Genomic DNA, 13,012 nt, shown 5'->3' on the forward strand with positions numbered 1-13,012 from the left:
GAAGAAGCTATTGAAAAATCACAGAAGTATCCAAAGGCTAACCAAATTTGTAATTATAAAAAGTTCAGCCTAATAGCACTTGGGGAGTTGTGAATGTTTGCAGGATGATTGCCAAGAAGGAGGTTAAGCTAATGAGGTAGGCCCAGGTCCTAGCCAAAAAGAGTGGATGCAAGCTGCAAGCCAGGTTGGGCCTCCCAGCTCCCACTTGGCACAGAATATTAGAAAGGGCATTGTGACAACCCTTAGAATGAGAACAGAAGCAGCAGGGATATGAGGACTCAGCTCTTGCTGAATCCATGAATGAGCTGCAGTTCACTTACCAGATCACCTCAGTCTGAGGATAAGTAGATACTGAAGGACATTGGCCATGGCACACCAGCAAGAAACATTCCACTGACATAGATGATGACTAGGCAGAACCAGTGTGGGCAGGGTGGACAGTGTACAGTTCATGTGGGCAGTGTGGAGTTCATGTGGGCAGTGTGGGGTTCAGGTGGACAGTGTGGAGTTCATGTGGGCAGTGTGGAGTTCATGTGGGCAGTGTGGAGTTCAGGTGGACAGTGTGGGGTTCAGGTGGGCAGTGTGGAGTTCATGTGGGCAGTGTGGAGTTCATGTGGACAGTGTGGAGTTCATTTGGATAGTGTGGAGTTCATGTGGGCAGTGTGGAGTTCATGTGGGCAGTGTGGAGTTCATGTGGGCAGTGTGGGGTTCATGTGGACAGTGCGGAGTTCATGTGGGCAGTGTGGAGTTCAGGTGGACAGTGTGGGGTTCAGGTGGACAGTGTGGGGTGCAGGTGGGCAGTGTGGAGTTCATGTGGGCAGTGTGGAGTTCATGTGGGCAGTGTGGAGTTCATGTGGACAGTGTGGGGTTCAGGTGGGCAGTGTACAGTTCAAGTGGGCAGTGTGGAGTTCATGTGGGCAGTGTGGGGTTCAGGTGGGCAGTGTGGGGTTCAGGTGGGCAGTGTGGAGTTCAGGTGGGCAGTGTGGAGTTCATGTGAGCAGTGTGGAGTTCATGTGGGCAGTGTGGAGTTCATGTGGACAGTGTGGAGTTCATGTGGGCAGTGTGGGGTTCATGTGGACAGTGTGGAGTTCATGTGGGCAGTGTGGAGTTCAGGTGAGTAGTGTACAGTTCATGTGGGCAGTGTGGAGTTCAGGTGGGTAGTGTACAGTTCATGTGGGCAGTGTGGAGTTCATGTGGGCAGTGTGGAGTTCATGTGGGCAGTGTACACTTCCGGTGGGCAGTGTACAGTTCATGTGGACAGTGTGGGGTTCAGGTGGGCAGTGTGGGGTTCAGGTGGGCAGTGTGGAGTTCAGGTGGGCAGTGTACAGTTCATGTGGGCAGTGTGAAGTTCATGTGGGCAGTGTACAGTTCAGATAGGCAGTGTGGAGTTCAGATAGGCAGTGTGGAGTTCAGGTGGGCAGGCAGTGTGGAGTGCAGGAGCTGATGTTAGTTTCTCAGTTTTGATGTTTGTGTTATGGCTTTGTGAGTTGTCCCATTTGGGGAAGCTAGGTATGTGATGTACAAGAACTGTATTAGTTCAAAACCTTATTAGTGTAAAATCTAAAAGTTTCAGAACACATTGTCTTAGTTAGGGTTTCTATTGCTGTGAAGAAAGTACGACCACAGCAGATCTTATAAAGAAAAACATTTAATTGGGGGCTTGCAATCTCAGAGCTTCAGGCCATTACCTTCATGGTGTGACATGGTGGCATACAGATAGATATGGTGTTGAGAGTCCTACATCTTGACTCACAATAAGCTGTGGGACACACTGGGCATGACTGGAGTATATATGAGACCTCAAAACCCACTTCCACAGTGACACACTTCCTCCAACAAGGCCACGCCTACCTCAACAAGGCTACAGCCACTAATAGTGCCACTACCTTTGGAAATCATTTTCTTTCAAAGCATCACACATGCTAATAATCTTATCTGACATTTTTTAAGTTCTTCTAATCAACTATTTTTATTTTTATCAAAAGTCTTTGATGTAACATGGCCACCCACATTGACAAGAAAAGCAAGCAGTCTCGGAGAGGTCAAGTATCTGATCCAAGTTTATACAAAGACCCAGATTCCCTAACCCCAAGGTAGAGGAAAGTACTACCCACTCCTCCCCTCCTCTTCCTACCCTGTCCCTTTTCCTCCACTTCTTCCCCCTCCTTTGTTGTCTCCTCCTTTTCCTGCTCCTCTTTTTCCTCCCCTTCCTTCCCTTTCTTCTAGTCTTCCTCCCTCCTCCTCTTTCTCCTTCTGTTTGTTTCTCGTTTGGATTGTATAGTTATATTACCTGTGTGGTAAAAAAATGCACAACACAGTATAAGAAAGAATTGAATCTAGCACCCAAAGATCACACATCTCTGGAACACTGGGGAAATTACTGACCTCACAAATTAACGTCCGCTGTTTGTTTCTGTGTTTAATGCCCACTTATACTTAGCCTGGGACAAATATATCAAAAATACACTAAATAAGAATTGGCAAATTAGAGAAGACCAGATAGTTGGCCTTCAGACTTATTCCACTCTCTTTGTTCCCTCAGACTCAATTCTCAGTGTCATCCCTAGTGCTGCAACAGAACATGAGCTGCAGCTTCTCCTCCCCCTATGGAAGCCTCCTGTGGACTCCACAAGCCATCCCCTGTGGCCTCTCCCCTTCACTGTTTCCCATCTGCCAGAGGGCCAGGTAGAGAGCCTATTCCCTTTAACACAGCAACACAACAGGTCAGTTAAACAGGCAACACTCATTCAACACACTCTCTGAAAATCCATAGAGGAACAGAAACCAATGGAAAATGCATCTACCCAACAAAGACAAATGCAGAAATGGGAACCTAGAGCCCTAAACTAGATGCCTAAATGCTAGTGTAAAAACACAAGTCAGGACAAAATGTCACCACCAGACCCCAGCTATCCTACCACAGCAGGCCTTGAATGTTCTAGAAAAGCTGAAGCACAAGGAAAAAACCTTAAAACCAACAATATGAAGATTATAGATGCCCATAAAGAGGAAATGAGTAAATACCTTAGAGAAATTCAGGAAAAAATAAACAAACAATTGAAGGAAGCTAACAAAATTGTCCCAGACCTGAAAATTGAAATGAAAGCACAAACTCAAGAGAATCCTGGAAATAAAACATTTAGGGATGCAAACAGGAACTACAGACACAACATAGCCAACAGAATAAAAGATATGAAAGAAAGAATATAGGGCATTAAGGTTATGATACAAGAAATGGATATATATTGGTCAAAGAAAATGTTAAATGTAAAAAAATTCCTAACACAAACATCCAGGAAATCTGGCATACTATGAAAAGACCAAACTTAAGAACAATAGGAATACAGGAAGGAGAAGAATCCCAACTCGAAGGCCTAGAAAACATTTTCAACAAAATCATAGAAGAAAATGCTCCTAACCTAAAGAAGGACATTCCTATAAAGGTACAAGAAGCTTACAGAACACCAAATAGAGTGGACCAGAAAATAAAGTTCCCCCACCACATAATAAACAAAACACCAAATGTACAGAACAAAGTCAGAATACTAAAAACTGCAAAGAAAAAAACCAAATAACATATAAAAGCAGACCTATTAGAACTACACCTGACGTCTTAATGGAGACTCTAAAAGCCAGAAGGACCCGAACAAATGTGCTGCAGACTCTAAGAGACCACAGATGCCAGCCCAGACTACAATAATCAAGAAAATTTTCAATTACCATAGATGGAGAAAATAAGATATTCCATGACAAATTGAAATTTAAATATCTACCTACAAATCCAGAAGGTGTTAGAAGGAAAATTCCAAACCAAGGAGGAAAACTACAACAATAAAAACACAGGAAAATAAATAATATAAATGGCCTCAATTCCAATAAAAAGACGCAAAGTAACAGAATGGATACAAAAATAGGATCCATCCTTTAGCTGCATACAAGAAACACTCCTTCACATCAAGGACAGATGTGGTGGTGTGTAAGAATATGGGCCCCAAAGGGAGTGGCACTATTAGAAGGTATAGCCTCGCTGGGGTAGGTGTGATCTTGATGGAGGCTGGCTTTGAGGTCTCATATATGCTCAGGTCACAAACAGTAAGTCAGTTCATTTCCTGTTGCCTGTGGATGTAGGACTCTTGGCTTGGTTCCTTCTCCAACACCATGTCAGCATGCACACCACCCCGTACACCATGATAATGGACTAACTTCTGAAAATGTAAGCTACCCCAATTAAATGTTTTTCCTTTTTAAGAGTTGCTGTGTTCAGAACATCTCTTCACAACAACAGCAACCCTAACTAAGACAATAGATATTACCTCAGGGTAAAGGGTTTGAAAAAGATATTCCAAGCAAATAGACCTAAGAAGCAAACTGGTACAGTTTTCTTAATAACTACAAAATAGGCTTCAAATCAAAACTAATCAAAAGAGATGGGGAAGGACACTGTCTGTACTCATCAAAGGAAAAAGCTACCAAGATTACATTTCAACTCATGGCATCTATGTTCCAAACACAAGGGCATCCACTTTTGTAAAAAAAAAAAGAAACAAACAAAAAACCCTAAACAAATAAACAAACAAAACACTGCTACAGCTTAAATAACATATTGACCCTCACACACTGAAAGTAGTGGACTTCAGTACCCCACTCTCACTAATGGGCAGGTCATCTACACAAAAATTAAACAGAAATTCTGGAACTAACTGACATTATTAACCAAATGACCTTACATATTCAGAGAACATTCTACCCAAACACAAAAGAATATACCTTCTTCTCAGTACTTCCTTAAACTTTCTCCAAAACTGACCACATGCTTAGATACAAAGTAAGTCTCAAAAATGCAATTAAATAGAATAGGTACAATAGAAAATTGAAATAACTCCCTGTATCCTTCCATCTGACCATCATGAATTAAATCTAGATAAAAACAATAGCAGAAAACTTACAAACTCATGAAAACTGAACAACTCTCCACTGAATGAAAAATGGGTCAGAAAAGAAATAAAGAAAGAAATTAAAGACTTGCTAGAATTTAATGCAAATGAGTACAAACTACCCAGACTTATGGGGCATAATGAAAGTGGTGTTTAGAGGAAAGTTCATAGCACTAAATACCTACATAAAAATAATCTGGAAAGATCCCATTCTAGCAACTTGATAGTACATCTAAAAACTCTAGAACTGTATTTATCTGTAAGCATAAAATACTACCAAACCAAATCCAAGAACTCATCAAAAAGATTATCTGCCATGATCAAGTAAGCTTCATCCCAGAGATGCAAGGATGGTTTAACATATGAAAATCAGTTAATGTAAATAAACTGAAAGAAAAAACCCACACGATCATCTCATTAGATGCTGAAAAAGCCTTTGACACAATCTAACACACCATCATCATAAATTTTCAGGAGAGATTAGGGATACAGAGAACATACCTAAACATAAAGAAGGTAAATTTCTAGCAAGCCAACATCAAATTAAGTAGAGACAAACTCGAAACATTCCAATAAAATCAGAAACAAGACAAGGTTTTCCACCCTCTCCATATGTGGTGATTTGAATAAAAATACCCCCCATAGGCCCATAGAGAGTGGCACTATTAGAAGTGTGGCCTTGTTGGAGTAGTTGTGACATTGTTGAAGGAAGTGTGTTACTGAAGGCAGGATCTGATGTCTCAGCTCCTCAATCTAGGACCAGTGTGGCCATTCTCTTCCTGCTGCTGTGGATCCAGATGTGATACCAGAGTGAGTGTTGTTTCGATAGACCTGACTGTGCTTCTGTTTGGAGGATATGGACTTCCGGGCTTTGGATTAGAAAAGCACTTGAACACTTTAAATGGTGTTTAATGGACATCCTAGTATGAACATGGAAGACAGTACTACTGAGGTTGATTTGAACAGTGGGGGCGTGGCTCAAGAGATTTCAGAGAACAAGGATTTTTATGTGTGGCCTAGAGGCCATTCCTGTCATATTTTGGCTAAGGATGTTGCTGCTTTTTGCCCTTGTCTGAGAAGTCTGCCTGAGGTTAAATTGAAAAATTTTGGATTAATGACATTAGCAGAGGAAATTTTGAAACAGCCTAGCATTGACTCTGTTGTGTGGTTATTAGTGTTCACTCTCATGAAGATGTATAATGAAAAGAAGCAACCGAGCAAGGAAAAATACAAAATGTAAAGTTCAAGGAGAAAAGGGACACCAGGAGCTAAATCCTGTGTTCAAGGAGATAAATATATTAAAGAAAAGCCTGACACTAAATGGAATAAAGGGAGTGGTAACCTTAGGGCATGATCCCACCCAGGTAAGCTTCCAACTTGTGGGAGGGAGTTAATGAAAATCTTAGAGCCTATCATGGTGGGTTTAATCCCAGCATTTATGAGGCAGAGGCAGGGGGAATCTCTGAGTTTGAGGCCAGTCTTGTCTAGAGATCCAGTTTCAGGACAGCCAAGCTCAGTCAGTGAAGGAAACCATCAAAACCAGAAAGCTGGTGAACATGTAATTAACAAGTGGGCCATGTTCCAGCCCCAGGAAGCAGCAGAACTTGGCTGCTTTGATCAGTGGGTTCTGAGTTAGAGTCAAGGATAGAAAAAAGGGTTATGGAATCTCCCCCCATGATTAAGGAAAGAGGTCAGGCATATGTCAGGGGTTACCCTGCATGGAGACCAAGAGAGGCCATTGTGTGAAACTGTGAAGATGAAGCCTGGATTGCCTTGGAGACCCCAAGATTTTGGAGATACCTGTCAAAGAAAATCACTAACTTCGCTATGATAATATATGCCCTGAGCCATTATGTGTAGGAAGTATGTGATCTGCTTTCTATTTTACAGGGAATTACAGTTAAGAGAGTGCATGAAACTCAGAAGAGACTAAAGTTTGGAGTTCTAAACATTGCTGTGACAGATTATGGGAATTTATGAAGTTGCACTAAATACATTTGCATAATGATATGACTACAAGCCTATAGAGGCCAGGAAGTGGAATGTGGTGGTTTTAATAAAAAATCCCCACAGGCCCACAGGGAATGGCACTATTAGGAAGTGTGGCCATATTGCAATAGGTGTGGTTTGTTGGAGGAAGTGTATCAATGGGGGTGAGCTTTGAGGTCTAAGATGCTCAAGACAGGCCCAGTGTGCCATTCTCTTCCTGCTGCCTCCAGATCTAGATATAGAATTCTCAGCTGTCTCTCCATCACTTACATGCCACTATTCTTCTTGCCATGGAGGTAATGAACTACCCTTCTGAACTGTAAGTCATCCCCAATGATATGTTTTTATTTATAAGAGTTTCTATGGTCATAGTTTCTCTTAACAGCAAGAAAGCACAAACGAAGACACTAATCTATTCAATATAGTACTTGAAGTCTCAGCTAGAGCAATAAGACAACTGACAAGATCAAGGGGATACAAGATGGAAAGGCAGAAGTATCTTTATTTGCAGATGATATGCTAGTATATGTAAGTGACCCTAAAATTCCACCAGGGAACTCCTATAGTTGATAAACACTTTCAGCAAACTGTCTGAATATAAGATTAATTGAAAAAATCAGTAGCTCCCCCATATACAAATGACAAGCAGACTGAGAAAGAAATCAGGGAAATAACACCCTTCACAATACCTCAAATAATATAAAATATTTTGGGGTAACTCTAACCAAGCAAGTAAAAGACTTTCATGATAAATAACTTCAAAAATTTGAACAAAGAAATTGAAGAAGGTATCAGAAGATGGAAAGCTCTCCTATGCTCAGGAATCAGTAGGATTAACATAGTAAAAATGGCTATCCTACCAAAAGCAATCATCTACAGATTCAATGCAACCCCCATCAAAATGCCAACACATTTCTTTACAGACCTTGAAAGGAGAATTCTCAACTTCTTACGGAAAAATAAAAACCCAGGATAGCTAAAACAATCCTGTTCATTCTAGAAGTATCATCATCCCTGATCTCAAGCTCTACTACAGAGCTATAGTAACAAAACCAGCATGGTATTGGTATTAAAAACAGACAGACTGATCAATGGAGTCAAATGTATCTCTGGGAGACCTAGAGATAAATCCACACATAAGAAGCCAGTAATGCACACCAGAAAAAAGGCAGCATCTTCAACAAATGGTGCTTGGAAGACTGGAAGAATGCAAATATTTATCACCGTACACAAAACGCAAGTCCAAGTGGATCAAAGACTTTAACATAAAACTAGATACATAGACCTTGACAGAAGAGAAAGTGGGGAATAGCCTTGAATGCATCAACACAGGAGACCACTTTATGAACAGAACATCAACACCACAGGCACTAGGATTGAGACCCAAGTAGGGGAAGACGGGGATGACAGGTGGCAGATGATCAGAGAAGTGGGTAGGGGAGACTACAAAGGTTCCAGAATGATCTGACACTATCTCATGGTTGGGACATCTGCAGAAGCTCGTAGGCCTGACATCTGAGCCTGAGCAGGTACCAACAGACCTGGATTTACCCATTTTCTTCCCTGTGATGCCACCTCTGAGACAGGACCACAAGCCCTTTGTCTCTCTCTCTCTCTCTCTCTCTCTCTCTCTCTCTCTCTCTCTCTCTCTCTCTCTCTCTCTGTGTGTGTGTGTGTGTGTGTGAGAGAGAGAGAGACAGAGAGGCAGAGAGACAGAGAGACAGAGAGAGAGAACGAGAGTCTCTGCTGGGAGCTCTTATGATGGACAGGACAGCTGCCAGAGCAGTTCCTGAACACTTAGAGAAGCAGTTACTCGAGCACTGACTTGTACTGAGATCTGCGCAGTGTTTGTGACCCTGTGTTTTCTCTGCTGGAGAGAAAAGTTCACTTCTAATAGGGTAATTCAACCTAGATGTAAGTTGAACTAAGGTCTGTGGGGAGTATGTGGGAGGGAAAGCAGGAGAATCTCAGGAGGAATGATGCTGTAAAAATCTTGGTTGTGGCTCCTTTGGAAGCTTTGTTATCATGTCTATGTCTACTTGTTTTTAATCAAACAAATATCCCCAGAATATTGACATAAATTGATAATTGTTCTTGGGCAAAGACCTTTTAGTTCTGTTTAAATGGAGTAGTGTTTCTCTGCCACTTAGATGTGGAACTTTCTGGAAATTTGTATCATGTTACTTTATGAACCTCTAGGCTCTCAGACATGGTTCTATTATGTTTGTCTAATTTCACAACAGAGCTTATGATTTCAAATGCCTGCCAGTCAGGAAGAAACTGGAGAGATTCACACAAACAGGCAGGCCTTGAGAACTCAGGCTGAGACCTCTGGAACTCCTGGGTCTTCCTTTGCTTAGCAAATTTTGGTAATTAAACATAAAGACCTAACATGATCTAAATAATTCATGCTCCTAGTCTATGACTTGAGGCCTCTAGACAGTTTAGGGTATAGTGTCACTCGTAAGAATAACTAAGTTACCCTTGATTAGTAATGAATACTAAAGAAGCCAGCAGTCAGTCTTGCTGGGAGTCGAGCCTGCAGGAGGGCATATATCATCCTTGCCCCAGATGTCTATTTCCAACAGGGCTCATTTACCAGTTGGGTGCAGCTAGGTCCCCAAGACAATAGACAATAGGTTGCCAAGGCCAACAGGATTTTGGCTATTGACTGTGACAAACGTTAAAATTGTTTAGATGGACTTACCTTTCTTCCCTACATTTTTCATCTTTTATCAGTGATCACCAGTTTCATAGCAGCTCTTAGCCCTGGAGACAAGAGTAAATCAAAGTAAAAGATTTCTGCTGGTGTCGAGCATGATTTTGTTGATCATAATTAGGTGAATATAGAAGTCACCTACAAGTTCTTGGCCATTTGGTACTGCACAGTGAGTTCCAGGCCAGCATAGGCTGTGGAATGAATTCAAAGACAGCCTGAGCTGCATTTCAAGCAAGATCCTGTCTCAAAACAAAATCCCAAAAACATCTGGCCTGAGTCCTTTACTTTGTAGAAGAGGTACCTAGGATGAATCATTGTCTCCTAGAAACAGGGGTTGGCAGTTTTAACAAGACTTTCCCAGGGTGGTGTTGTGCAGAACTCCATGGAGCATTCAGAAATGTTCCATGTGTTGACACAGAACAACCTTCAGCTTTCAAGTCAAACTTTGTCACCTTGGGCTGAAGAAAGTTGCAATGATGTTATTGGGGGAGTGTAGGCAACTTTGGGGCTTATAATTGGTATTGAAGACTTGAAAAGCTGGAGCAAGGGCACTTGCATTGTGTGTGTGTGTGTGTGTGTGTGTGTGTGTGTGTGTGTGTGTGTGGTGCTTAAGAAAGCATTTCAGTTACTGTCCCTTTATCCTTTCTTGTCTTCAGAATTATGGGGATTTCAGCTGTCCAAGGCCAGTTGCAAAAGTCAGTTGACTCCTGTAATGCATGGGAAGGTGCTATTAAATGATGTCATTTTTACTAGACAGCACTCAGGCTCATCCTTGACTGCTGGCATTATCCATAACCCAGAAAGGCATCTGGTACATAGCAGAGTGTGGGACACCCTCCAGTCTAACACCGGATGTTTGTTCGTCTCCTGACAGTTGTTGGATGCTGCCCCTGACCTCCTATCCACGTGGACCCTAAGGAGCCACGTGGCACTAATTCCCCATCCCTCCTCTACCTCTCACTGGTGTCCTCGTCAGTGCTGTAGGAGAGACACAGCAGCAGCATCTTTATCCTAAGCCCATAGTAGTCATGAAGCATTTTGTCTCTGCTCTCCAAATGCGGAGGTTATTGTAGAACACGCCTTTCCTTTTCAAAGCAACGGTCTTCTCCAACGGCTATTGAAGGATATTGCAAAATCCAAAGTTATGCAACCACTCTTCCTCTCCCAATGAATTTGTTGTTGTAATAACAGTAACCTGTGAGCTCGCTATAGGACAGAATGTCCTATCTGCTATGCGTATTGCAGAAGAAGTGGGTGACTGAACAGTGAAGAGGACAACAGTGATGCCTTGTGGTCACTGGCTTATCTCCAACCCAGATATCACTACAGAGCAACCCAGGGGATAGCAGTGGCAGCCATATGATGGACTTTCATTGTTTCTCTCAAATGACCTGAGTTCCAGCATCATTCAGCTCTCTGTCCTTACACTTCAGTGAAAGTGAACCTCATGCCTTTTGCTTGATTTACCTCTGAGAGACAAGGGAGTATGTTGGTAACTGTTCCTGGCTAGAGGGATCTGCGGAGGAGCTTTCCAGTGGACACTTGGGTGAGGTCACTTGGAGCTGCTATGGTATCTTCCTACATTGAGAGGGCATAGCCAGCAATACTGAGGATGGAGGAGAGAGTGTAAACTCCAACTGAGGCCTCTATGACATTGCTACAGTCTTGAACCAGACTTCTCTGCTTTTGAACTCTCTCACTGATTTATTTGAGCAAGCAGTCCTGTTTCTTGCAGAAAAAGAATCAACTTATTAAAAGAATTGCTGGTGATACCAGATAAGAGCAAGGCATTTAAGTTACATTTATCAGTTACTTTTCTGCTACTGTGAGAAAACACCACCACCAAGGCAACTTATGGAAGAGTTATACAGCTTTAATCCTAGCACTCAGGAGGCAGAGGCAGGTGGATCTCGGAGTTTGCGGCCAGCCTGGTCTACAGAGTGAGTTCCAGGACAGACAGAGAAGCTGTCTCAAATAAGCAAACAGAATGAACACAAAACCAAAAAGGAGAAGCAGCAGCAGCAATAGCAAAAGAAGAGGAGGAGGAGGAGGAGGAGGAGGAGGAGGAGGAGGAGGAGGAAGATGAGGAGGAGGAGGAGAAGGTGGAGGAGGAGGAGGAGGAGGAAGAGGAAGGAAGGAAAACAGGCAGGAAGAAAGGAAGGAAGAAAAAGACAGCTTTTATTTGGCTTATGGTCCATGAGGGCAGAGCCCATCATGGTGAGGAAGTATGGCAGCAAGCAGCAGGCATGGCAGCTGAGGTGAGTCACACATCTTCAACACAAGCAGGAAGGAAAGAGAGTAACTGGGAGTAGAACAAGGCTTTAAGCTTTCAATCCACTCCCAGTTACATGCTTCCTAAAGCAAGGACATAGCTTCTAAATCTACCTGAAAAGTGCTAAGTGTTCAAATACAAGAGCCGATGAGGGACATTTCTCATTCAAACCACCACAAGCACACATTGCTTATTGCCCTCATGGACCTACCTGTAGGTCTGGATCCATCTTCTCAGACCCTGGCATGTGTCCTTTCCATATGTAGCTTACTATTGAACTTACTATTGAATCTCAGTATTTTCTATTTTCAACCCTTCTTAAGTTGTGACCACCAAGAGATGGAAGAGAGAGAAAGAGAGAGAGAGTATATGTATATATGTTATATATGTATGCTACAAACATGTGTGTTTATAACTTTATCCATATATATTTATTTCTATTTATCTATCACCTATCTATCTATCCATCTATCTCTCTCTCTATATCTATCATCATCATCATCATCTGTCTATCTATTTACCTATGTATGTATATGTGCTTATAAATTGTTAACAGAGTTATTAGAGTCTGAGTCTGTGCAGCAAGCCAGGCTCAGCTACCCATCCTCAGGACCCAATTAAATAATCAATTAAAGATTGAAAGCATCAAAAGGAGATTTGTTAAATGCAGCCACAGGGGGAAGAAGAACAAAGAGGCTCAGGGCCCTCTGAAGCACAACTCTGAGTTCCTAGCATAAGGGTAGGGCTTAAACAGAAGGAAGGCAAGAGGCTGTGTAGATAAGCAGTCCTTGCCAAGGACTGCTGTTTCACCGCTGTCTGTCTGGTAAACTGTCAGAGCGGTGTGAAATCTGTTTTTAGGAGACAAGCACCCCTCCATTCAACATCAAAAGTCCAAGCTTTTTCTTCTGCCAGTGTGAAATACCTGGGGAAATTCCTATTTCTTGGAGTCCTTCCTTTCAGATAACCACAAGGTAGGTCTAGTGCTTTTAAGACATGCTCATCATTGCCAGTGAGGCTACAGATATATGTTTTAACACTTCATTCTTTTCTTCCCCAATAAATATTTAATGATTATGGACTGTATGCTGAGAAATCTGC

Source organism: Mesocricetus auratus, unplaced genomic scaffold (genome assembly GCF_017639785.1).
Source record: "Mesocricetus auratus isolate SY011 unplaced genomic scaffold, BCM_Maur_2.0 Super-Scaffold_100006, whole genome shotgun sequence".
Taxonomy (NCBI): Eukaryota; Metazoa; Chordata; class Mammalia; order Rodentia; family Cricetidae; genus Mesocricetus; species Mesocricetus auratus.